Source organism: Symphalangus syndactylus, chromosome 15 (genome assembly GCF_028878055.3).
Source record: "Symphalangus syndactylus isolate Jambi chromosome 15, NHGRI_mSymSyn1-v2.1_pri, whole genome shotgun sequence".
Taxonomy (NCBI): Eukaryota; Metazoa; Chordata; class Mammalia; order Primates; family Hylobatidae; genus Symphalangus; species Symphalangus syndactylus.
Genome location: NC_072437.2, coordinates 46,691,668 through 46,716,724, shown reverse-complemented (window position 1 = coordinate 46,716,724; position 25,057 = coordinate 46,691,668).

The window sequence follows — 25,057 nt, the reverse complement described above, 5'->3', positions numbered from 1 at the left end:
TCAAGCTGTCTTCATGCTGCCCTAAGAGCTAGCAGATGGAGAAACATTTTCATTTTAAATCATTCTCTAGGACACTGGTTCTGCAAATATAATGCTTGGACAAGTGACATCAGCATCATCTGGACTCCTGTTAGAAACACACATTGTTGGGCCCAACACCAGATCTTTACTGAAACAGAAACTCTGGATTGGAGTCCAGCAATCTGTGTTTAACAAACTCTGCAGGTGATTCTGACACATGCTTGAGTTTGAGCCCCTGCTCTATTACATGAAGGGTATTGGTGATGATGCATGTCTTAAATGTTAATACATTTATCTTCAGCATTTTCTTCTAAACTCCTGGCACACTTTCTGCATATTTTGATATTGGTGCTTTCATAAGCTTATTGGAAGGTGCCAGCTGAAGGTGGTATTCAGGCAAGAGCTTGAACTTTTACTTCATTTTCAAGTGAACAACAACAAAACAAAATAGTTTGTTGACTGAAACACAAGTGGTGGCAGTTGTCTACTCATGGCATCAAGCATAACAACCAAGTATGATTAATGCCAGCCATGTCACAAATGCCACCTGCCTAAAGATGCCATTGATATAAGGCACATGTTAAAATATTCTAAAGGATAAAATTTTGAAAAGTGAAACAACGTGTATTAGAAATGATGAAATATGGCCAGGCATGGTGGCACACATCTGTACTTCCAGCTACTCAGAAGGCTGAAACAGGAGGATTACTTGAGTCCAGGAGTCTGAGGCTGCAGTGAGCTATGATCGTGCCACTGCACTCCAGTCAAGGCAACAGGGTGAGACCCAAAGAAAGAGAGAAAGAAAGAGAAAGAGTGAAGGAAAGAAGGAAGGAAGAGAAAAGAAAAGAAAGAAGGAAAGAGAGAGAGATAGAGAAAGAAAGAGAGAAAGAAAGGAGAGAGAATGCACTCCAGCCAAGGCAACAAAGTGAGACCCAGTGAAAAAAAGAAAGAGAGAAAGAGAAAAAGAAGGAAAGAAGGAAGGAAAAAGAAAGAGAGAAAGAGAGAAAGAAAGAAAGAAGAAAGAAAGAAAGAAAGAAAGAAAGAAAGAAAGAAAGAAAGAAAGAAAGAAAGAAAGACACTCCAGCCAAGGCAATGGGGTGAGACCCTGTGAAAGAAAAAGAAAGAAAGAAAGAGAGAGAGGAAGAGAGAGAAAGAAAAGGAAAGAAAAAGAAAGAAAGAGAAAGAGAGGAAGAGAGAGAAAGAAAAGGAAAGAAAAAGAAAGAAAAGGAAAGAGGAAGAGCGAGAGAAAAAGATAAAAGGAAAGAGAAGAGAGAAAAAGAGAGAGAAAGAAAGAGAGAAAGAAAGAGAATGAAAGAGAGGAAGGAAGGAAAGAAAGAAAAGAAAGAAAGAAGGAAGGAAGGAAGGAAGGAAGGAAGGAAGGAAGGAAGGAAGGAAGGAAAGAGAAAAGAAAAGAGGGGAGGAGAGAAAAGGGGAGAGCAGGGCAGGGCAGAGGAAGGGAAAGGAAGGGCAGAGCCGGGCAGGGGCAGGGAGGGGAGGGGAAGGGAGGAGAGGAGAGGGGAGGAGAAAGGAGGGAGGGAGGGAGGAAGAAAGGAAGGGAGGAAGGAAGGGAAGGAAGGATATGATGAAATATGACAATCCAGAAAACCAATGCATGAATTTACAATGATAATTAACATAGTCAAGTTACCGTGGGTGAGAAAGCAAGGCAGACACTCAGTGTATTATTATAGAAACAAAAGGACGTAAGTTAATTCTACCTCCAAAATGATTGGAGGTTGAGTCCCACAACTATGGATCCTGAGGCCTGGAATAAGCAAGGCTATGTTGGGATGTTTCTGATCTGGTCAGGGGAATTAAAAAGATCTATTCAAGCCAATGTACAATTAGGGAAGGGACAAACTCTCCAGACACTGGAAGCCTGGAAATAGGATGTCACTAGGGAAGAAATGGATGAAGTTCATTCAGGCTCATTATAGTGTGATATTACTTCCTTGTCAATCCTGCCTTCAGATTGCTCCATCTATCCCCATATGGGCCCAGATAAATGTGCATTCTGTGGGTAACATGTTTTTATCTTGCCTGTGCAAAGACTTACACACCTCCACTGGGATTATAAGCACGATCGTATATATTGGGAGTAAGGGCAGCTATGCTTGGAAATATAGGTCTTTTAAAATTGGAAATGGGGGTCAAAAAATGTCAACTAAAAACAAGTTTGAGCCTTCCTTCCTTTCTCTCTCTCTCTCTTTCTCTCTTTCTCTCTTTCTCTCTTTCTCTCTTTCTTTCTTTCTTTCCCTCTCTGGCCCAGGCTGCAATCTACTCGGCTTGCTGCTGCCCGCGCCGCGGACTGCCTGGGACTGCCGGCGCGCTGCCTGCCTTTTCTCCTTTGGATGCAGGCACGCGTTCGCCATCTTGGCCACGCTGGTCGCCAGCTCCTGACGCCGAGTGCTCTGCCCGCCTCAGCCTCCCGAGGTACTGGGACTACAGACGGAGTCTCGCTCACCCAGTGCTCGGTGTTGCCCCGGCTGGAGTGCGGTGGCCTGGTCTGGCCTCGCGGCAGCCTCTACCCCCCGACCGCCTGCCTTGGCCTGCCAGGGTGCTGGGATTGCAGCCCCTGCCCGGCCGCCGCCCCATCTGGAAGGTGGGGAGCGCCTCTGCCCGGCCGCCGCCCCATCTGGAAGGTGGGGAGCGCCTCTGCCCGGCCGCCCCGTCTGGGAGGTGAGGAGCGCCTCTGCCCGGCCACCCACCGTCTGGGACGTGAGGAGCGCCTCTGCCCGGCCGCCCCGTATGGGAAGTGAGGAGCGCCTCTGCCCGGCCACCCACCGTCTGGGAAGTGAGGAGCGCCTCTGCCCGGCCACCCACCGTCTGGGAAGTGAGGAGCGCCTCTGCCCGGCCACCCACCGTCTGGGAAGTGAGGAGCGCCTCTGCCCGGCCACCCACCGTCTGGGAAGTGAGGAGCGCCTCTGCCCGGCCACCCACCGTCTGGGAAGTGAGGAGCGCCTCTGCCCGGCCACCCACCGTCTGGGAAGTGAGGAGCGCCTCTGCCCGGCCACCCACCGTCTGGGAAGTGAGGAGCGCCTCTGCCCGGCCACCCACCGTCTGGGAAGTGAGGAGCGCCTCTGCCCGGCCACCCACCGTCTGGGAAGTGAGGAGCGCCTCTGCCCGGGCACCCACCGTCTGGGAAGTGAGGAGCGCCTCTGCCCGGCCACCCACCGTCTGGGAAGTGAGGAGCGCCTCTGCCCGGCCACCCACCGTCTGGGAAGTGAGGAGCGCCTCTGCCCAGACACCCATCGTCTGGGAAGTGAGGAGCGCCTCTGCCCGGCCACCCATCGTCTGGGAAGTGAGGAGCGCCTCTGCCCGGCCGCCCCGCCTGGGAAATGAGGAGCGCCTCTGCCCGGCCACCCATCGTCTGGGAAGTGAGGAGCGCCTCTGCCCGGCCTCCCATCGTCTGGGAGGTGAGGAGCGCCTCTGCCCGGCCGCCCCGTCCGGGAGGAAGTGAGGAGCGCCTCTGCCCGGCCGCCCCGTCCGGGAAGAAGTGAGGAGCGCCTCTGCCCGGCCACCCATCGTCTGGGAAGTGGGGAGTGCCTCTGCCCGACCACCCATCGTCTGGGAAGTGAGGAGCGCCTCTGCCCGGCCACCTATCGTCTGGGAAGAAGTGAGGAGCGTCTCTGCCTGACCGCCCCATCTGGGAAGTGAGGAGCCCCTCTGCCCGGCCGCCCCGTGTCTGGGTAGAAGTGAGGAGCTCCTCTGCCTGGCCGCTCCGTCTGGGAGGTCTACCACGGAGGCCAGAAGCAATGTGGGGGCTGGACGTGGTGGCTCACGCCTGTGGTCCCGGCACTCTGGGGGGCGAGGCGGGTTGATCACTTCGGGCTGGGAGTTCGAGACCAGTCTGGCCAACTTGGCGAAACATGAAGAATACAACAGACAAACCAACCAACCAACTCAATGACAACAAAACAGGTCCACCCTGGAGTCATACTCTAATTTTTTCTGTTTTCCTCCCTTTCTGATCCTTTGTCCCACTTTCTTTTTCTTCCTCTTCCTTCTCCCTCTTCTTTGTCAAATAGAGGATTGAGTTATTATCACTGATCCATATAAAGTCCCTCTCTCATTTATTTTAACTCCCACCCCCATTTCTATTCCCCGACTTCCCATGTGCAACCTTCCTAATATGTTTGATACACATCTTTTTGTTTGTATGTATTTTTAGAAAATGTTTATTGTTTTTGTATGCAAAAAAAAATTAATAAAAAAAAAAAGAAAAAAAAAAAAAAAACAAGTTTGAGTCTCTGACCTAAGAACTAAGGCTATCTTTCCTAAGTACATGACTTCAGCTTAGGCGATCGGTATCTGTCCCTTCATCCTCTCATGGGTCACATCATGCAGGGCATGCAGAAACTAATTTTCTACTTGGTCACATGTAAGAGGTTTTTGAGACAGGTTTATCACAATTTCATATCCCCTTCTCATTGTTAGCTTCTGCGGAAGCCTACAATCTTTGAACTTAAACGTTCATACTCAGCTCCATGATAAACTCAATTTTTTCTATTCCAGCTCACTCTGCATATTGAAATAATTACAATTGTTCTCATAATTTTTAGGAGAATATGAGAAAACATGCTGAAAATGTGTTAGGTAATTTTTAGTTTTAATTATAATATAATTTTAATTGAATAAACGAAAACATATGGTTAACTTAAATTGGAAAAATATTTGACTTGCTTCATATTTCCTTAAGAATTAATCCCATGCTAATACTAGGGTGAATTACCTACAACTGCATGGACAAGACAAAACTGGGCCCACAGGAAACATAGGAAAAGAGTAAGCGTATTACTCTAAATGAAAGCCCTCAGTGACTAGCTATGTTTGGCAACAACGTTTTTCTGTAGAATAAATAGCTGTGATTCTCAATTGGTTGGTCATGATTAACCAACTAATCTTTCAGGCCAGTTTGTCCCTTCCGGCCCAGTGTCCGGTGACATGCTCTGTGAACTTTAGCTAGAGGGCATTCTGAAGTGGGACTGTGTTGGTGGTTGCCAGATAATCCCTCTTTGCTCTCAGGAGTGACTTGTGGCCTTGGAGAGAGGTCTCCCAAGTCTGCCTGTAACCCACTCTCAGCTCTCTCACTCTCCTGTCCAAGTTTTAGCTTATATGTATATCCTCATGTGAATTTTTCATTTCAACTGTTTTCAGTAAAAGCCCTTCTTTTCTTGAACGAAGTGATGCAGATATAAAAATTTGCAGATTTAAAAGTACTTTATCCCCAGTAGGAAGCCAACTCCAGAGCAACTGCTCACACTAATTCCGGCACTCCTTGCAGGGAGGTGGAGTGGCAGAGGGGAAAGAACATGAGTTCTGGAGTGAGAGTGACCAGGCATGAAGCTTGATTCTGCCACTCGTGACCTAAGCACATGACTTCATCTAAGTTTGTCTTTATTTATCTGTATAATGGAGATATTTTGTTTATAAGTTGCTAAACTAAATGAAGCCACATACACTCTTGATGGAATATTGAGGATATTATTCAGAAATCCTGGACTTTGAGCTAGGATTGAACTAGAGTTAGATGAACTCTGGTTTGTCCTCTTGTGGTGGTGAGTGTGTTTTGTATGAAAGGTGTGTGTGGATATTTGAGAGCTGGACTCTGGAAGAGATGATACATGGCCTGCCAAGGATTTGTGCCACCCTTCCCTACTGTAGATATGTAACTGGGAGATGTCTTCCCAGCTCCTGTATATCCAGGTGGACTACTTGAATAGCTATTATCAGTGAAATGAAAGTAATTGGATTGTTACAAAAATGATTATAAGTAAGGTAAATTCCTTCCTGGCTTAGATGCTTAGCTATCAGGAAGCTTTCTTTAACTCCCTTTCCCCACCCACCAGCTAGATATGATGTCCATAATGATTGTAGGAGTGTTTCAGATGATAAGGTGAAAGGTGAGGCACACTGAGTACCATCTCTCCAGGAAAATTAACATGATTCACATTATTCCCATTACATATAGACAGTGTTTGGAATCTGGTAGTTGCCCAATTAAGACAGACTGGATTTATTTATTTATTTAATGCCATAAATGTTACAATGTGACATTTTCAATCTATTGAGGCAGATAAACTAATAAAAAATTATAAGCATGGCAAATATTAAAATAAGGATAGTATGATATACCAGGTGAACACATAGTAGAGACATTAACACAGACTGAGGGAAGGTTTCTAGAAATAAGTGACTTCCAAATAGATACTTAGAGGTTGGGAAGTTAACTTGGTGAAGAGAGGTTGTGTGAAGCAGTGTTGGATTCGAAGCTCCAAGGAACTTACTATGTGAATATGCCTGCTGTGTGGGCTGTTATAGCTCATGACTGTGACCTAAAAACAGACTCGTAACATCACAGACAGAAACGGCAGAGGCAGCCAGGCACTGTCACCAGATCACCAACTAGAAGGACTATACTAGGAGGAGCAATGCATAGGGAAAGCTTTTCCCAAAGGACACTGGCAGGTCATTCAAGTGATGGGTGATAATCAACACCAGGGTGTCCCTTGAGCATGCAGTGATGTTCCAATCAAGAAGATGAAAACTGGGAAAGCTGAGTTAGGTGGACAGGTGGGCAGAGACATTACTTCACAGGCAGCAGGACCACAGCAACTGCTTGAGTTTTTTTGGAACAGTGGTTCAGTCTGTGAGGCAAAGATTTGCAAGAGAAAATCAGGAGAGGAGGATCCAAAGTGGAAACCTAGGTCTGGTGACTGTGATGCACAAGGCTGACTCAAGCTCCAATTTGCAAGAAAATGACCTGCTAGGTAACAGATATTGTAAATAACAGAAAGTAAATAAGACTCAGTGAGCAACATGGGAATGGTAGTCCATACTGGATGTGGAGTCTGGATGGCCAGCTAATGTTGAATACCATCTCCTGGGGCCTGGAAGAGGAAGGAATTGAGACAGAACCCTCCCTGCAGTGTGAAGATCTTTTGAGGGTGGAGGAAAGTGGAAGCACAGGGAATGAGCAACACCAGTCTCTACACCAATACACAGGGCAGAGGCAGGGCTTCCGCCTCTAATTTATGGCCTAAGGAAGATAGGTAGTTCTCTATGGGACTGTGTAATCCTATTCGATTATGTACTAGTCCGTTTTCAGGCTGCCGATAAAGACATATCCGAGACTCGGTAATTTATAAAGAAAAAGAGGTTTAATGGACTCACAGTTCCATGTGGCTGAGGAGGCCTCACAATCGTGGCAGAAGGTGAAAGGCATGGTCTTACATGGTGTCAGACAAGAGAGAATGAGAGCCAGGCAAAAGGAGAAACCCCTTATAAAACCATCTGATCTCATGAGACTTATTCACTACTACAAGAACAGTATGGTGGAAACTGCCCCCATGATTCAATTATCTCCCACCATGTTCCCCCACAACATATGGGAAATATGAGAGCTACAATTCAAGATGAGATTTGGGTGGGGACACGGCAAATTATATCAGATTATGGAGAGCAAGGATGACTTATTCAACTTTGCATCTCTAACAACTAGCATTGGCCTGGGTGCACAGAAAATAATTAATATTTGTAGAATAAATGAACATAAAATTAGCAATGCGAGTAATCGGTAATATAGTTTAGTTCAGGGATTTTTAATTGTGGTCCCTGGACCAGTGGCATCACCATCATCTGGGAACTTGTTAGAAATACAAATTCCAGGCCCTGCTTCAGACCTACAGAATCTGGAGTACAACCCAGGGAATCTCGTGCTCTACCCAGCCTTGCAGATGATCCTGGTACATGTGAAAGTTCAAGAACCGCTACATTAGTTCATTAAAAAAAATTTTCCTCTGAATATCTAAATTGTAAATCTTTTATGCCTAGAGGCCAAAATTGCTTTTTTCTTTGAAAGTAAATGCCGATTGAATTTGATAAGTAAGGAATTTCCTTAGATAATTTAAAAATATTGTTATTTGGTGGGTGTTATGTAAAGATTTCATGGGTTCATGAACAATGTGTTTTGAATAATTCTCTCCAGAGCCCTGACTTTTTATAACTTTTCCAGAAATATCCTGTCATTGTTTCACATACAGGATTTCCATTGGTGTTGGATAAAGTTGAGAGAGTAGGTCAATAGCAGGATGCAGTCTCAGATTACAGAAGCAGAGATCACATTGCCCCTGTCACCACTGTATTCTTCCATGCATTATGCTTCATTGTGTGTGCATTGGTGCCTCCAATCTCATGTTGTCCGCTTATCACAAAGTTGAAGCGTGAATCACTTTTCACCATTGTTTGAAGAGACTGTAGCAATCAAGGAATAATACTGTATCTTTGTAAATTTTAGCTAGTAGACAAAATTCATTAATTTTATCTACTAGACTAAATTATCACATAGTCTAATAGACAAAATTTAAGATTAGCTAATACAATCTTATTTGAGACATAAGGCTTCAATTTAATTGGCACCGAATATCATTCTGAGCTGACTTTATGACAGCTAATCAATACCTTTAATGAGATGCTCCGTGATGTCATCATTTCCTTGAAATAATTGTCCTAGAGTAATAGAACAGGGTCTAATATGATTAAAGCAAACAGATTTAAACTTCAACGGTTCAAAATGTGTGACTGCGTATGGCTTTGCTTTTATTATTCCTATAAATTGAACTCTTCTAGTATTGTCAATTTCAGCCAAAACACTGAGAAAGGTTTTTAACTTTTATTTCAGAATCCCCATGTAGGTTGAGATAGTGACTGATGGTTTCATTACCCAGCAACCGTGGATAAATATTACAATCAGCATTGCCTGGAATAAATAATAGGTGTAACTAACTATAGAAATTAAGTTTTCCGAATGGAACCAGGACAGTTTCTCAAATTTTAGTGTGCATGCAAATCACCTGAGGATCTCGTTAAAATGTAGATTCTGATTCAGTAGGTCTGGGGTGGAGCTAGATATTCTGCATTTCTAGCAAGTTCCAAAGAAATGCTGCCAACGGAAATTTACAATTTACAATTAACAAGGAGACACTTCTAATACACAAAAAGCACTTCAGGAAGCAAATCACCAGAAGGCATTGTGCTGGGAAAGAACGAAAACCAAATGCAAAATAATTCATAGGTAGCCATTTGGTCCTGTTCATCTTCTTTATTTCAAAATAGTTTGTGTGTGTTTTTGTTTTTGTTTTTGTTTTAAATATCATGCTCAGGCAGAGCACTGCCACTGATTTTACTCTTACAAGTTGCTGCAATTTCTATATTTGTTGGCATGTTTCAATTCATACTTATTAATTGTCACCTTTTAAGAATTTTTGTAGTAGTATCTTTTGATGGTAACATACTCCCATATTTATAGCAAATATAGAATAAAGGGATTCATATGTTTCACTTCCCTGTGAATACAGACGGAAAGGTGAGTATAGGATGAGTAGAGATGGCAGGTTCGTTTTCAAGCTTGTAGGACCAAACAGCACACAGCTTTTTGCTCTCAATTATTTAATGTCCCTGTCATAAGTGTTAGACCAGTTGCTTGTTCTGAAGGGCAAGCTTTTTCCTTTCCTAAACATTGTTCATTTCCTCCCTAGCAACTTATAAACTTTGATGATGATCATGAAGTTACACTTCTACAGAAAATCATTTCTCACACACTTCTTGGCCAGATATCGGGGCTCCCAGGTGTTTTCCCATTTCCCCACAGTTACAGTAGAAGGCTATTTTCTCACCTCTACAGACTTCTGTCACTTCACCCTGGCTTACTCCTTTGGGTTCCTGTGGGTGATCCTGATTGAACAAGGAACAGTCAACTTTGAGTTGTGCTCTTCTTTCTTCGGAATGACTGTTATTTTTAACTTAAGAAATCCACCTGGTCGAACTACTGCCTGTCTGCCAGGCAGACACAGCTGCTCTCAGGGTCTGCCAGAGCCATGTTACAGCCTGCTGGGAAATATGCCGATGAGCAGGAGTTTGGCGTGGGGTCAGTTTGGACCTCAGGCCTTGCTGTGGGCTCATCCTCACTGTGGTTTTCTGGCATAATGAGCAGATGCTCCACCAACCCAAAGAGAATGCTGTTGTTCTCTTGCTCTGTTTCTTCAACACACATGCACACACACACATTAACCTAAACACATGCACATACACACTTACATTCACTTGCCACATATTCTCCTCGGAATAAAAAGGAAAGTCTTGTAAGGAAATTGGCCGTGTGCCAAATTGCCATAGGCTATACTGTAGGTGCTTTGGATAAAGCTTGTGAAGGAACATATGGGCCTCATGAAAGAAACACCTGCTTGTTCAAACTGGAAAATAAAAAATAAAAGTTGCCCCACTGCTAATTTGGAACCCCCTAGAAGGAAAGCTGACTGTGATTAAATGAAAGAGGCCACTGGAAGCTTTTTCTGCCCATACCCTCCCAGCTGGGGCATCTCCATTCCCTTGATTTTTAAACGGATATCATTAAAGGCATACTCCGTATTTAGATTCTGAAAGTAGATTTAAGAAGTTCTTATACGAGGCAAGTTCTAAAATTGAATTTTCACCACCCCCCGACAAAAATTTTAAAAAATGTTTTTCAAGCCAAGATTTAGATTTGCACCAAACAGCCAAGATAGTCAAGATTTTCAACAGGATCCTTGCATCTGCTCCCAAATTTTGGGATATTTTGAAAGGGAATTAACAACTGAAGTTAGGTCATTGCTTTCCAAAGTAAAACTCTAACACCCAGAAATGATTTGGTAGAAGGGAAATTGTATCAATACAGTTTAAAAATACATATACTTGTGCACTTGAAAATGACCTAAAAATAAAACATAGCATGAAAACTAAGTTGCTTTCCATTACAATTAGAACCTAGGATCACAAGGGGGTATATTAATTTATTTTTATTTCTCTATCTCTCTATTCCACTGTACCAAATAAAGACTAGCTTTTTTTTATTTTATTTTACTTATACTTGGCAATAGTAGAACAGCTAGGAAAATCCACTGCTACATGATTGATTTAGTAAGAGTTCTTAGTGGCTAATCAAACTCATTATAAGTCCACCAAATGGTCTGTGTGTGCATATGTGTATACACACATATATGTATATAATGTGTATATATAAATACATATAAATAAAATAATGTATTTACAAATACATACCAGTCCTTCACATAGTAAAATATGTAAAATGATATAAAACAAAATAATTTTTCTAAGGAGTGAGATTCTGATGTGTTATTTTCTTTTTGTTCAACTGTACTTTCTGATTTTTTCTGGACTTTTATTACTTAGATAATAAAAACAACAATGAAGAGTGAAAGAAGATAACAGGGCACAACACATATTCCAGGCTACCTTAAACCAGTTTTCAGGGCACCCTGAGATGTCCTGGAGCTCAGGCACAAAGGGGAGCTGGCATATGTTCAGAATCTGCCCTTCCAGAGGATACTTCCAGTTCTTGTTAGGGATTCTCTTCATCTGGAGCAAGTGTCCTTAGACTACTGTATCTGGCCTGTACCAGACAACAGTAGTTTTGTAAATGAAGTTTTACTGGAACACAGCTACAATCATTTATGTATTGTCTATAACTCTTTTTGTGCCAAAACAGTAGAGGTAAGTAGTTGCCACAGAGACTATGTGGCCCAAAAAGTGTAAAATATGTACTGTCTGGTCCTTTATAGAAGTTTGCTGCCCACTGACCCAGGGTACATTTTAGGGCAAGGACTTCTGTTAATAGAATGTCCTTGTATTCAAGACAGAGTTCACCTACTCCAATATTTAAAAGCTGTGATTTGTCATGTTGTCAAAATCTGAAATACATCATTAAGCCCTTTAGCCTCTTAATGTTCAATACCATGATTTCAAGTAAATTCAATTCATATGTGTCTGATTCAATCCAGTGTAATTCGACAAAGTGTGCTGATATGGTTTGGCTCTGGGTCCCCACTCAAATCTCATGGAGGAGGGGACTGGTGGGAGGTAAGTGGATCATGGGGGCAGACTTCCCCCTGGCTGTTCTCAATATAGTGAGTGAGTTATCACAAGATCTGATGGTTTGAAAGTGTGTAGCACTCCCCCCTTTGGTCTCTCTCTCTCTCCTGGTGGGCCATGTGAAGACATGCCTGCTTCACCTTTGCCTTTCGCCATGATTGTAAGTTTCCTGAAGCCTCCCAAACCATTCTTTCTGTACAGCCTGCAGAACTATGGGTCAACTAAGCCTCTTTTCCTTATAAATTACCCAGGATCAGGGAGTTCCTTATAGCAATACAAGAACAGACTAACACATGTACTTTTGGAAAATGTGTTTAATGCAAAACACACACACACACACACACACACACACACACAAACACGCATACATATCATTCCCGGATTGTGGAAGTTGTGCTGCTGGAGAGAGTGAATTTCAGACCCTAAAATAATGAGTTGTAACTAAACTCAGGATAGAAATGGCCAAATATTTATGGGCACTTTTGTTCTCTGTAAATTAAGCTGATTGTTTGAGTAAAGACTGGCCCTCATAAAGTTAGCTCAAAATCCTATTTTAAAATTTAAGTGTCACATGTTTTGTTCTCCACACCTCAATCAAACTCCTTCCTCATGTTTTATTTAACTTGGGCATGGATATTAATAAAATATTGTATGTCAAATTATTCACTTAAAATAATCCTACTCTTCATCAGCCCTTCAAATTCAGGGTACACAACCAGAGGGAAGCTAGCACAAATTTACTAACTGCAAACCCAGGCTCTGATCATCTCAGCCAAATTTGACAAACATCCATTGTTTACCTACCTATGGTGAGCCTCTTAGATACTCAATTGAGAGACTAACTCAGCATCTAAGAAACTTCCAATCAGATTCATTTTGGGGCCTATAGCTCACATTCCTTTATGGTATCTATGAGACCAACTTGAAAAACCAGGGTCTCTCACTCTCATATTCATGGCTTTCCTTGTGTCATAGGCATGTTCTAATCAAATCAGGGAGGTTACTTCCCTAAGCCACCTCAAAGGAAGGTTTAGCATTCGTGCTTAGTCTTTGATCCTCTGTATTTATCTAACTGTTAGCCGTTGTATAACCCTAAATGTTAGCCTCCAGCTAATCTATCTTAAAAATAAGAGGATTGTGACAGACATTATAGAAAGATGTCTATAAACATATTAAGAGAGCAGAGAGCATCATGATGGAAGTCTTCATAATACAGATTATTAGAAGTTAACATGCAATCACTATTAATAACGATATGTTAGCATTGAGCTAGGTAGTTGACATAAATTATCTCATGTATTCTTCCAAAATTTGTATGAGAAAATGTCTGTTATTATTTGTACTTTACATAAGACGCAGGAAGATTAATGACTTCCGGAAGATCACGGTGTTAGTAAAAGGTAGAGCAAGGACTCAAAGGCAGATCTGATTGCATTGCTTATGTTTTGTTATCTCCCAACTTTCTTTTGTGTATATCTTTTATGCTTGACTACACCTTTTCTTTTTGTTACATAAGAAGGGATTGTTAGTTTTACAAAAATCTTAAAATAAAATCACCTGAGAATAGATAACTGAATAGATCTGAGATTAATTAACAGAATTTATATAACATTTTGCATTTTCAGGATATTAGGGGGTAGACAGAGAAGATTCTTTAAGAGTACTTGACCTTAACAGTTTTACAATTTAAAAATATTATTTCCAAAGTAATAAGCATTTTTTTCTCCTAGGGTGGAGACTAGAGGTTATTGTTCTTTTAGAAAAATTGCTTGAATGGACATTTAGTTGAGCATATCAAAGGGCAAGTTGCTGCATTCCTGGGAATGCCATAAATTCTGTGAATTCACCCCAAGTAGAGACTTCAGGCTGAGATAGTAAGCATTCTACTCAGTAAAGTAAATGTGTGCCCCTAAAACTCAGAGGAGTTTGTCCATTCTTAATCTGTATGTGCATCATTTATGCCTAAATGTTGTGGTCTATTCTTGGTTGCCAGGTATACGTGCATGAAGTTTTTGATGACAAGAGCTTGGGAGAAATAATTTGACTCACATCTTAACTTCTCTTCATGTTACACTAGAGAAAAGATAGTGACAAGAATTACATTTCGTGCTGCTCAACTTGAGTGGGATAGATAGAATAAACCAGATTAGAGGGTAATGTATTCATCTACTATTGAGGCTGTTTTGTCAAAGTCATGGGGCCAGATCAAGCCTATAGATATAGGAGGTGAGATTTTTCCTGTGTGGATTTCCACATTGTAAACTGTCCTGGGAAAGACTTAATAATGAAGTGGGTCTTGCTTTGGGAAAGCCTTCTTTATATTTTCGCTGGGCCTGAGTGTTGCCTGGCCTTTGCAGTGGACGTGGTGGTAAGTGTGAGTTACCCCTACTGCATGGAAACACTCCACGAGTTGGTCAAGAAGCTGGCTGAGTGGGGAATGACAATGTCAGATTTAGACTCAAAGAGTAGCCACATCTAGTGGTGGTCATAGTGACTGCCTACAATGTTTTCCTCATATTTAATCCTTCAGTAAAGCTAGTGCCCTATGAGGAAGTGCAGAGGGACGGCCTGACCATGCATTGTAGTGTCCCCTGTCACATTAATGTGCATTGAGAAGGGAAGGGAGCAGGTGGTGGGCTAAAGGGGAGTGGGAAGCATCAGACTGTGGCTTGTCTCAGCAAAGAAACAAAATCACCAGTCATGGCCAGGCATGGTGGCACGTACTTGTAATCCCAGTTACTCAGGAGGCTGAGGTGGGAGGATCCCTCAAATTCAGGAGTTCAAGTCCAGCCTGGGCAACACAGTGAGACCCAGTCTCAACAAATAAATAAATAAATAATCACAAGAGTCAACCAAGTCTGAGGCGGCAGGGTAGATGGAGGAGGAAGAGCCAGGAAGACCTGATACCAAACATGTATTCAAGATGGCACCATGAGGATTCTAGAAACAGCTGGGGGGCACTTTTGGTGGGGGGGGGGGCAGACTTCCAACTATGAGGCCACTGGGACTGGATTTTTTAAAAAGAGAGATTTTTTAAAAAGAAAGAAAAACATATTTGTTAATTATAGATTGTTAAGACCTAGAATTTCGCTGGGCACCATAGCTCACACCTGTAACCCCAGTACTTTGAGAAGTCAAAAGTGGGTAGATTGCTTGAAACCAGGAATTCAAAACCAACCTGGTCAATATAGCAAGACCTCATCTTTACAATAAAAATTTAAAAATTAGCTGGGCATGGTGGCATGTGCCTGTAGTCCCACCAATTTGGGAGGCTGAGGTGAGAGGATTGCTTGAACTCGGGAGGGCAAGGCTGCAGTGAGCTGTGATTGTATCACTACACTCCAGCCTATGCAACAGAGCAAGACCCTGTCAAAAAACAAAACAAAACAAAAAAACAGCCTAGAATTTATGTGTTACACAAGGATGGTGAAACAGGTTCAGAAATAGCCGACAAAGACTTCTGCTGCAGAAGTGGCAAGTGCCGAACGGCCTGTCCCTGACTTCACTCAGGCCCCATACCTGACCTATTCACACAGGGCCATGTGTGCAATGCTCTATACAAATTACTTTCTAGGATAAAAGGCAAATATACTTCCAAATAAAGCCTTACTCCACCTCCCCACATTCATGTAGTCCACTGTCCACTGCTACCCTCTAAGAGATTAAAAGAAAAAGATACATATGTAGTGGGGGCTTCTTCATAGCAACCAGTGTTTAAAATGCATGCCCCTTCCCCAAGACGCCTTCTGCATAGAGAATTATATAAAACATTCACTACACTCAACAAATTGGAATCAAAGAAAATTTTATCATAGTGTGAGATGCCTGGCTACCGATTCCATGTGATATATGGCTATATGTTGATATATTTTTTATTAACTTATTCAGTAAATACTTATATAGTCCCTCTTTGTACTAGGCACTATATTAGGGGATTAGATCACAGTTTTTGTCTTCATGTTGCTTACAGGCTATTTCTGAAAGGATATAAGAAGATATATATGCGGGACTCTAATGCAAAATGTGGCAATTTGGAATCACAATAGAGACCACACAAAGATTGAAGGAAAATTGATGTTACTGATGTCCTGAGAAAAACTGCTTTTTACCTAGACATTTATTTCTAAGGGTTATGATCATATATACAAAAGGGGTTGGGGAGAGCAAATGTATGGCATTTGCTCTGTGGATTTTATTTTTAACATAGGGTAAACTCAAGTGGAAATGTTTCTTGTAGGTCTTTGTGTAAGAAAACCTGAGAATCAAAGTGGATGTTATTTTCAAATATGGTTTTGTAAAATACAGAAAATTGTTGAAGTGAATAGTTCTTCTATTGCCCCTTTTTTTAATGTTATGACCTCATAAAAGAATACAGATCTGTGAATTAAGAACCTCAGAATAAATTCCTCAGAGCAATTATGACCTCAGAGTATTTAAATAGCCTATTAGATCATCTTTTTCAAATATGAGCTACTTTAAATGTACTTTAGTAGGTGGTCAATCAATCAATCATCTTTCTATATGCCTGATGTACATGGAATAAGAAAGGTAAAGCTATCCTCAACTGCAAAGATTGGAGAATGAATTTATTTGCTCAAAAAGGCTTCTACCGTATAACATGGGCCTTTACTACTAATATAACATGTATATAGAACCCATATTTATCTCAGACAAAAAAAGATCTTTGGGTTTTTCATAGCAATTGTATAACTGTTATTTGAACCTTAAATTCTATTATGAATGCAACTGAAAAAATATGCTGGTTGTCATGATAATAGTTGATTGTTTCGGTGACTAAAAGTAACAGATACATATACAAAGCCAGAACACAAAACTAACATCTTCAGTTTGACCCTGTGGGACATTTAATTCCATAGGAAGATGGGGCTATCTTCTCTCTGAGTCTGGTCAGTATGAATACATTTCAAAATTCTCTGACCTGCCCATCCAAGTAGCTGCAGACGACTGACTCACTGATGAGATCTTATAATTTCATGAAAGCATACAAAATAAAACAATGTTTTGAGGCAGCTGGTTCAGAGAAGTGGCCTCAGAAAAGAAGTAGCTGTACGGTTCTACCTCTTTATTACTATTGTTCTTCTAGGAAGGACAGAACAAGAGTATTTTTGGAATTTTTCTATACTCTAGGAACTGTGCTAGGTACTGAGCGTGCAATGGCAGGAAACTCACACCCTGCTCTTAAGGATCTTAAAATCAGCCTGAGCACCTTCCAGCTTTCTCTAATAAGAGGAAGTGCCACTTGAATTTTCTCTAAGATTAAAAAGAAAGTGAGCCAGAAAATAGCCAAACTGCCAACCCCTAATGTTTATAAATGGATCTTTCCTGGGATGCAGCAACAAAATAAAGCTACTAGCACAATCAAGGAGTCCATCCAATTCGAGTTTATTAGCTATGTCTAGGTCCTTTTCCTGCTTGTACCCAAAGAAGACATTTCTCTCCCTCTCTAATCCTTGGTGTTTATAGCAAGGCGGGCATGTCTGATTGCTCTAGAGTTTATCTCCCTTCTTAAAAACAAATACTCTTCTGGGCAGTTCTTTGGGCCATTGCTCTGTCCTTTTTGGATCAAGACCCTCAAACTCTTCATACTTCACTAGCCTGGTTCAATTTTTCAGTTTGATGCCCTCCAGCTCCTGACCTTCTTAACTCAATCTCTCAATCTGTTATATATTACTTAAAGTATTGTAAAAACTCTCCTCATCCTTCCTCATATATATACATATGAAAAACATACATATGGTTGATATAGACATATAATATAGATTATAAAGATACCATATATATTTTGTGTGTGTGTGTGTGTTTCTGCATATATATGGAATCTCTTCTACTGCTCTGGCTAACCTTCTCACTTTACAATAAACTAAATTAGGATATATAAGTATATGTATTTTCATGGCATATGAGGGGTAAATAATGATGTGCACAGCCTACATAAATACTCCTACCTAGCATTGTACATTTATTTTGTTTTATCTGGGAAGAATTTTTAAGCATGGTTATAGAGATGAAGGAAAGACTAGAAGGGGAAATAGTTTCTGGTACAAAAGACAAGAATAGGAAACTGGAATGAAAGGGATTTAAAACACATGATTTCATTTTACGTGAGCTTTAGAGATAGTAAAAACTATTCCAATTCTTTATTTTAGAGTCAAAAATGACACATTTTATCATAAAAAAGAGGCAAAAGGAAAACATTTTTGAAAATATAAAGATTACAGAAGAAATTGACTAAATAACGTGTGTGTGTCTGTGTGTTTAGAAAGAAATAAGGCAGAAAGATAACTGCAGGTTATGACAGAATCAGCTGATAAAATATGCCTTGGAAGAGAAATCTGTGAATTATAAAGAAGCTTGTATTATAATAATTTCTTCTTATAATCTGACCTGCCCACCCTCTCAGAGCACATTCTATCTCTTTTGCAATCAGTAGTGGTTCCATCAAAGTCTGCCTTGTATAAATATTAACTCATCTTCAAAGAAGCATGCAAGTCTTAAATTCAAATCTATTTTGCTTTTCTAGGCAGGTAATAGATTCTAACTACCTGCTTGGTTCCCCATTCCTGTCTTGATGTAACCTTCAGAGTGAGGTCACTAAAACCCTAGAGACTCAGCCTTGATCAGTTTCTTAGTCTAGGCTGGCCTCCTGGGACTTATAAGGAGGCAAAACCAACAGCACTCTGTCTCTGCTTTTGTCCAGAACTGCTGAACAAAAAATGTCTGGCTCTGACCATTAAGCCTACTAAAGAATTTAGGCTCACAACTTATTTTTCTCCCTGCCCCATTTCACTAAATTATCCCCAACTTTTCCATTTCCCCATGTCATCTCATTGCTGTCATTCTGCCCGTGAACTCCATCTTTTTATGTGTAGGTACCTGCTACCTGCTGTCCCAACTTCCTAATGGCATGAGATACCCTCCTGCCAGATCTACACTTTTTGCCACCTGTTGAATCCCTTCCCTTCCCTGATGCTAACTTCCATGCCTGCTCTGCAAGTTTCTCCCTATCATTTGTTCTACTTCCACAGTTCAGCCTGATCTCTAGATGTGACCTTTTCCTCACAGGCCTTCCATGTCACTGACTGGGCAACATAACATAACCACTCCCAGCATCGTCTAATCATCTAGGCTGAGCTTTGCATTGTTTTCAAAGGGTTGATGAACCGACTCTCTTATGATGAGACATACCTCCAGATATAAAAGAACTCCTACAGATCATGTATTCCAAATCTCATGGCAATGAGGATAAATAGTCTAATATTATATACCTTGCTTCATACATTTTGTTCAAAGGAGTGCTCAAGGAATACATATGTTAATAAGACTTCTGATCCTATGTATATCTTCCAAGGCTTGGGGAAAAAAGCTGTTAAGCACTTGAGGAAAATATGTGCTAAGTGCTAGGAATCTCACCATCAGAACTAGAAGAGTCATCCTACAGGTGTAGGATGGTTTTGTAAAATACAAAAATGCAGGAGTAGGATGAGTCTTCTAGTTCTGATGGTGTGACTCCTAGCATTTCTTACAGTAGTTAAGTTGGGCTTTGAAAGATACAAAAAAAAAAAAATTCAGTAGGAGAAGAGAGAGAAGAAAACCCGGAGCAGAAATTCTTAGAGTGAAATCCTTTAGGATGAGCCTAGAGTAGCATGAGGCCAGGCTGATTAGAGTGGGGCTTTGTGCTGGAGCAAGAGAAGATGCTGGTGATACTTGTTCTAATCTATGTCTCAAAGTTTCTGCTGCCATAGAGAATTCAGGGGTAAGAATTCTGGGTTAGAAAGCAGAAGAACTCATGAAAGTAAGGTTTTTTGAGCTCCATCTCAACTGTGATATTGAATTAGCAGTTCAACCCTATTGACCTCATTTTTTTTTCCCAGTAGAAATAAATACATAAGACAAATAGCACTGCCTACACCTTGTGCCTACACTGAGAATGGTGTGCAAAATGTACAAAGAGAACTTCATTTAAAGGATTGTAACAAAACGTTTTAATTTGTATTGAACAGTGTCTGTATTTCATCAATTTCATAATGTACAACTCTATTGTAGGATTTCCAAACACCAGGTTCCATTTTGCTTAGGGAAGTAATTATTGAGTGCCCACTATGTGCTATCCTGTGAGGGGAAGTGACATATGAATCCAGTCAGATCCATCAAGGTGTTGAGTTAATTCTACTGCCATGAACTTGGTCTCCAACAAGATTGGGATAGTTTATAAGCCCCAGACTGCTCAAGGTGCCACAGAAAATGTCAGGCCCACTGTTGTCATTTTAGTTCTTAGGGATGAATCTGTGCCTTGGATTTAAGCTGAACCGAATTGCCCCACAGAAAACTTCAGCCCATTATCGAATCCTGGGCTTCGTGCATCAGATCATGACTCCCATTTCTCCATTGCCAACTCTTTTGTCCCCGGCCACAAGGCAGTCTTCTATGACTAAGACTCACACTAAGATCCTAAAAGCGATCGCCTGAAGACTAATGGGCCCTTTTCTCCTCACCATACATTTAGATTACTAATTAACTCATCTGCTACAAGTTCTCTAAGGGGTTATTTCTGCCAACCCAAGAAAAGCCACATAGGCCCCCACTTCCCCCTGGTCTCCAGGGAAGGCTCTAAATGCTGTGCAGCCCTGCACACTTATGGGAAAGATGTACCCATCTTATATACACAGGTTATGATCCCAAACCAGTCTCCAGCCTGTTGAATATTTAAGGGCCTAGTCTTACCTTGAATTCTTTTCCTAGTGTAAAGTTTGTAACAAAGCCCTATGTCTGTGGCCCCTTTAGCTTGCAATGACTACATGCTTCTACACAATTCTCTCAATTCTGTTGAGAATGATCCTGTTTTCCATGCAGTACTGTATCTCGCTGAAATTAAACAATTAAATCTGAATCCTTAGGGCTTGCACAAAGAAACTTTCAAATAATCTCAGATGCTTACAGCCCAGCAGGACAGTTACAACTCTGTAATGAATCCAGACATCATGTCAGATATACACATTAAAAATTCTAGCATCTCTATATCAGTGACAGATTTCACACACACAGCCAAAAGATTCAAATCAGATCCTAGCATTCAAGCTTTTCAGTGAACAGCGCCTGAAATTAAATTACTTTGACCTGAAGCCCAGGCTGACGCTTAGCATTTCCTTTCTGGAGCCACAGTTCACCTTTAGAGATGTTCTAATTTCCCCTTTAGAGATGTTGTTGGCAATTCCAGTTCCTGAAGAGGAGATTTGTTGCATTGCCAGACAGGGTCAAGCTTCCCCAGAGCAGGTGGTAAAGTATGTGTTGATTGTGGGAAAGCAGCACCAGTTGGATTTTCAAAGCCTGATCTTGTGATCTCATCAGATCATTGTGAGAAGTTTTAATCATTAATGAGCAAAATTCTCAGGAAGAATTCTGATTATTGTCATCTTTCTCTACCTCTGGGAATAGCATCTTTACAGCCCCATATTAAATATAGCTTCAAAGAGAAGCATTGGGAATATGTTTTTTGAAAACCTCATATATCAGTTGGTACAGTTTTATGTGCTTAAACTTTTGCAAGTGTGAATTTCTGCATTAGTTGATTTTTCAATCTGCTTTATTTGATTTGGATGGTAGAGAAAAGACAACCATTTACTTTACAAAAAGAACAAATATTAACAGCTGCCTTGCTGGAGTTTTTTGCATAAGTACAGTTTTTTTAAAGGGAAAATTTCAAATTTGACAAAATTATTAAATTGGTATGATATATTTTCATTATACTAAATTAAATTTCACTGTCACATAGCTAAAACTTTTACTAAATATGCTGCTCTTTGGATTTGAATAAACCATTCATCTTAAATACAACACTAACACTATCTTGTAAGCTCCGTATATTATGGTAGCCTTGGGGCATTAACCTGAGAAAGGGAATTAGTTTGATTTAGAGGGCTTAAGCCAAATCCAATTTTTAGATTTCTCTGTAAACACAGAATCACCATTGTTTTCTGAAGACTTGCTGTGTTTCTACAGCTGTGATTATACCACAGTAAAATGACATAAGATAACAAGACAGGGAAAAAATAAATCTCACATATGAAACTGATTTTGGTATTTATTATAGGGTTGTAACTGCACAATCGGCTCTTGTCAGCTTCAAATCCTATTTCCAGTGTGATTTGACTTTGATACTGTATACCTAAAAGTGGGGCATGACATTGTAGAACGGCTGTAGAGCTAGAGGCTCTGTTTTTGCACTTTTACTCACTAGAATAGATGCTTAATCTCTTTGAATCACAGGACTGTCCCTTGGAGAATGGACATAATGATTTCTGAGGATATGTTAGTGCGATATTCTATTCCCAGAAAGTTATTACACTAGTTGTAATAATACCACCTAGAGCCCTCACTATTAATATTCAACTGTAAAACAGATGTATTATAATAGTAAAGGTATAAGTAACACAGACCATAGTAGTGTAGCAAAGTGGGTGGAACTTCTCAGTATCTTTGTCCTGGATACTTTGTTTTGAGTTGATCATGGAGGCTGTGGGTATTTTGTAGAAAACATGGTTTACCAAGAATCCAAATAATAAAATCCATGCATGAGAGTAATATGAATTATATGTAATTTATGTTACTAAATTATTAGTGTATTACAAATAAAGCACTATTTTAAACCTGAGTATAGCGGTATTAGAGTTCTGTTTTTCTTGAAACTTTCTATAAGAAAGCCCCAAGACATTTTCATGATTCTGTTCACCAATTTGAACTTTTTTTTTTTAAATAACCCCAGGCATCAGATCCCAAAAGCAAAGGAAAATTCAAAATTCATGCAATTCTATGGTATAAAGATTAGACCTCGACAAGGGGTAGATTCAGATACCACTGCCATTGTTCCTCCTGGCATCTATTTGCCAATGTAAAAGATCCCAAGGGGATCTAGGTGGACAGACTTTCTAAAATTAATGACAAGTTAACAATGTGACTGTTCTCCTAAAGAGAGTTACATGGAATAGGAAGTTTCAGCTATACAGAAAATGAAAGCAGTAAAGAAAGAGAAAAAGAGGAAATCCCACTAGAAGATTAGCCAAGAATTGTTCTAGTAGGCAGGAATGTCTTTGGGAAATTCAGGATTCTAGAGCTGAAGTCAAAGTATTCTGATTATGAGATAAAATGGAGAAAGAGGATTCCTTACTTTTGCCCATTCACTGACAGTGTTATCCAGATAAGCCCAAGTTGAATCTTCAAGAGGGTCTACCATTTTGATTTTGTACAAGGCTTTCTTGACTAATACAAAGAGTGCTACCCATGCATGGAAATAAAGAAATGGAGCTCACATTTGTTAAATGGTTTTTGTCTGTCATCCTTAGACATTGTATATAGGTAATCTCATTTATTCCCCACACTGAACTTGTAAAACAAGTAATATTTAATGCATTTAATAATGGCTGAAAAACCAAGATTTAGAAAAATATATAACCATCAAGTAGCAGAATCAAAATTGTTCAGGCATAAAATTCCCATTTTTTTCCTGCTTGCCTTGCCACTTCCTGAAGCAGTTAGATTAAACTAAATCTAGGGTTTGGTGGGGCAGTGCAATTAACAATCAAGGGATCCAGGAAATGTAGTAGGTCTAGAGAATGTGTGTCCAAGGACAGTCAGCTGGACAAAAGACACCTTACTTCAGCAACACACATTTTATTTTGTTTTTGTAAAATTGTATAATCCTTTTTCTGTTAGAAAAAATAAAAGATTTCTTCCTTTTCTGAGACCAAAGGTGAGCTATCTACAGGAAAGACAAGAGAAATAAGCCATTGTCTATACCCAGGACTCAATGCACCATCCACCTTAAGCTAAGAGAGATCTTCACGTTCTCTCGCAGTAAGACTTAAGGCTTCAGCAGGTGCAGAGAAGTTCCTCCTCCACTCCTATTTAGAGTATAAGAGATGAAGAAGAGCTCCTCATCATCCAGGGACAAGGATGTCTTCATAATATCTCCATCTTTTGTTGTACCCAGGGTCACCATGTTGGATGACTTCAGGTGAACCACTGGCATTGTGGCTCTGTGAATGGTGGCCTTGGAGCTGGGCAGTATGCAGCCCGCATTGCCAAAATTGGTGACCTGGAAGGACTCAAGGGCTAAGACTTATACCTGTATTTGAGGACTAAGCCATTTGACTTTCTGACAGAGAACACCCTCACATATTCAATGTTCCAGGGCACAAATGAAAAATGTTATGTAGATAGGCAAATAGAAACTACCACAAAGATACAGCTTCCAATCACTGTTGGTAGGTTTTCTTGTCCTTTGTCTTGTATCACTCCTATCCTTCTGCAGTGTGATGGGTCCCCCACCAGGTTACTTAAGGGTGCATGTCCACTCCTTGAACTCTGAAGGCCTGGGCAGTGGGCCAAGGACATGGGGCTCAGTCAAACAACAGGTGTCCCTGAGAACCCAAACATCCTGGGTTATAACTGGAAACATACCAAGGAAAACAGTCTTGTCGCACATACACAGTCATCAAAGAGTCAGAAAATTAACTTAAAACAGCTTAGAGATGGGAGGCGGGGCAGATCTCCAAAGCCATCCTGCTGCCACCCAAGAATGTCCTGTATGTAAGTCCTAATAGACTCATTTACTCTCCAAGCTGGACTTGCATGAGTTGTCCTTTGGTCTCTCCAGGCCCCTTCCCAGTTTGGAGCGGGTATTATAGTCCCAGGATTTTCTTATAATAATTGGCATCATGAACAGGACCTCAGAGATCAAATGATGAGTCAGGCAGGAGCGGCTGCAGGGGAACCCTGAGGTGATTGGCACCAACCATAAATAAAGTGGGGTGAAGTTGCCTGGCTGCTTGGCCTTTGTGGGCTGCTATGTGAGTATGGGAATGCTCTGAAAGCACAGGCAGGGACTGAACATGTACTACAGGATGCTAAGGTGTTAGGATACAATAAGGATGGCAAACAGCATTGTTGCAGCAGGCTGGTCATTGCTTTGGGTGAGGCTGGCTACTGAGAAATCATTAGAACAGGAGAAGGAGATAGAAAAGTTAAAGGAGGAGCTGCACTTAGAAAGGGACAGCCGGGAGCTTTAATTACATCACGCCTGTAATCCCAGCGCTTT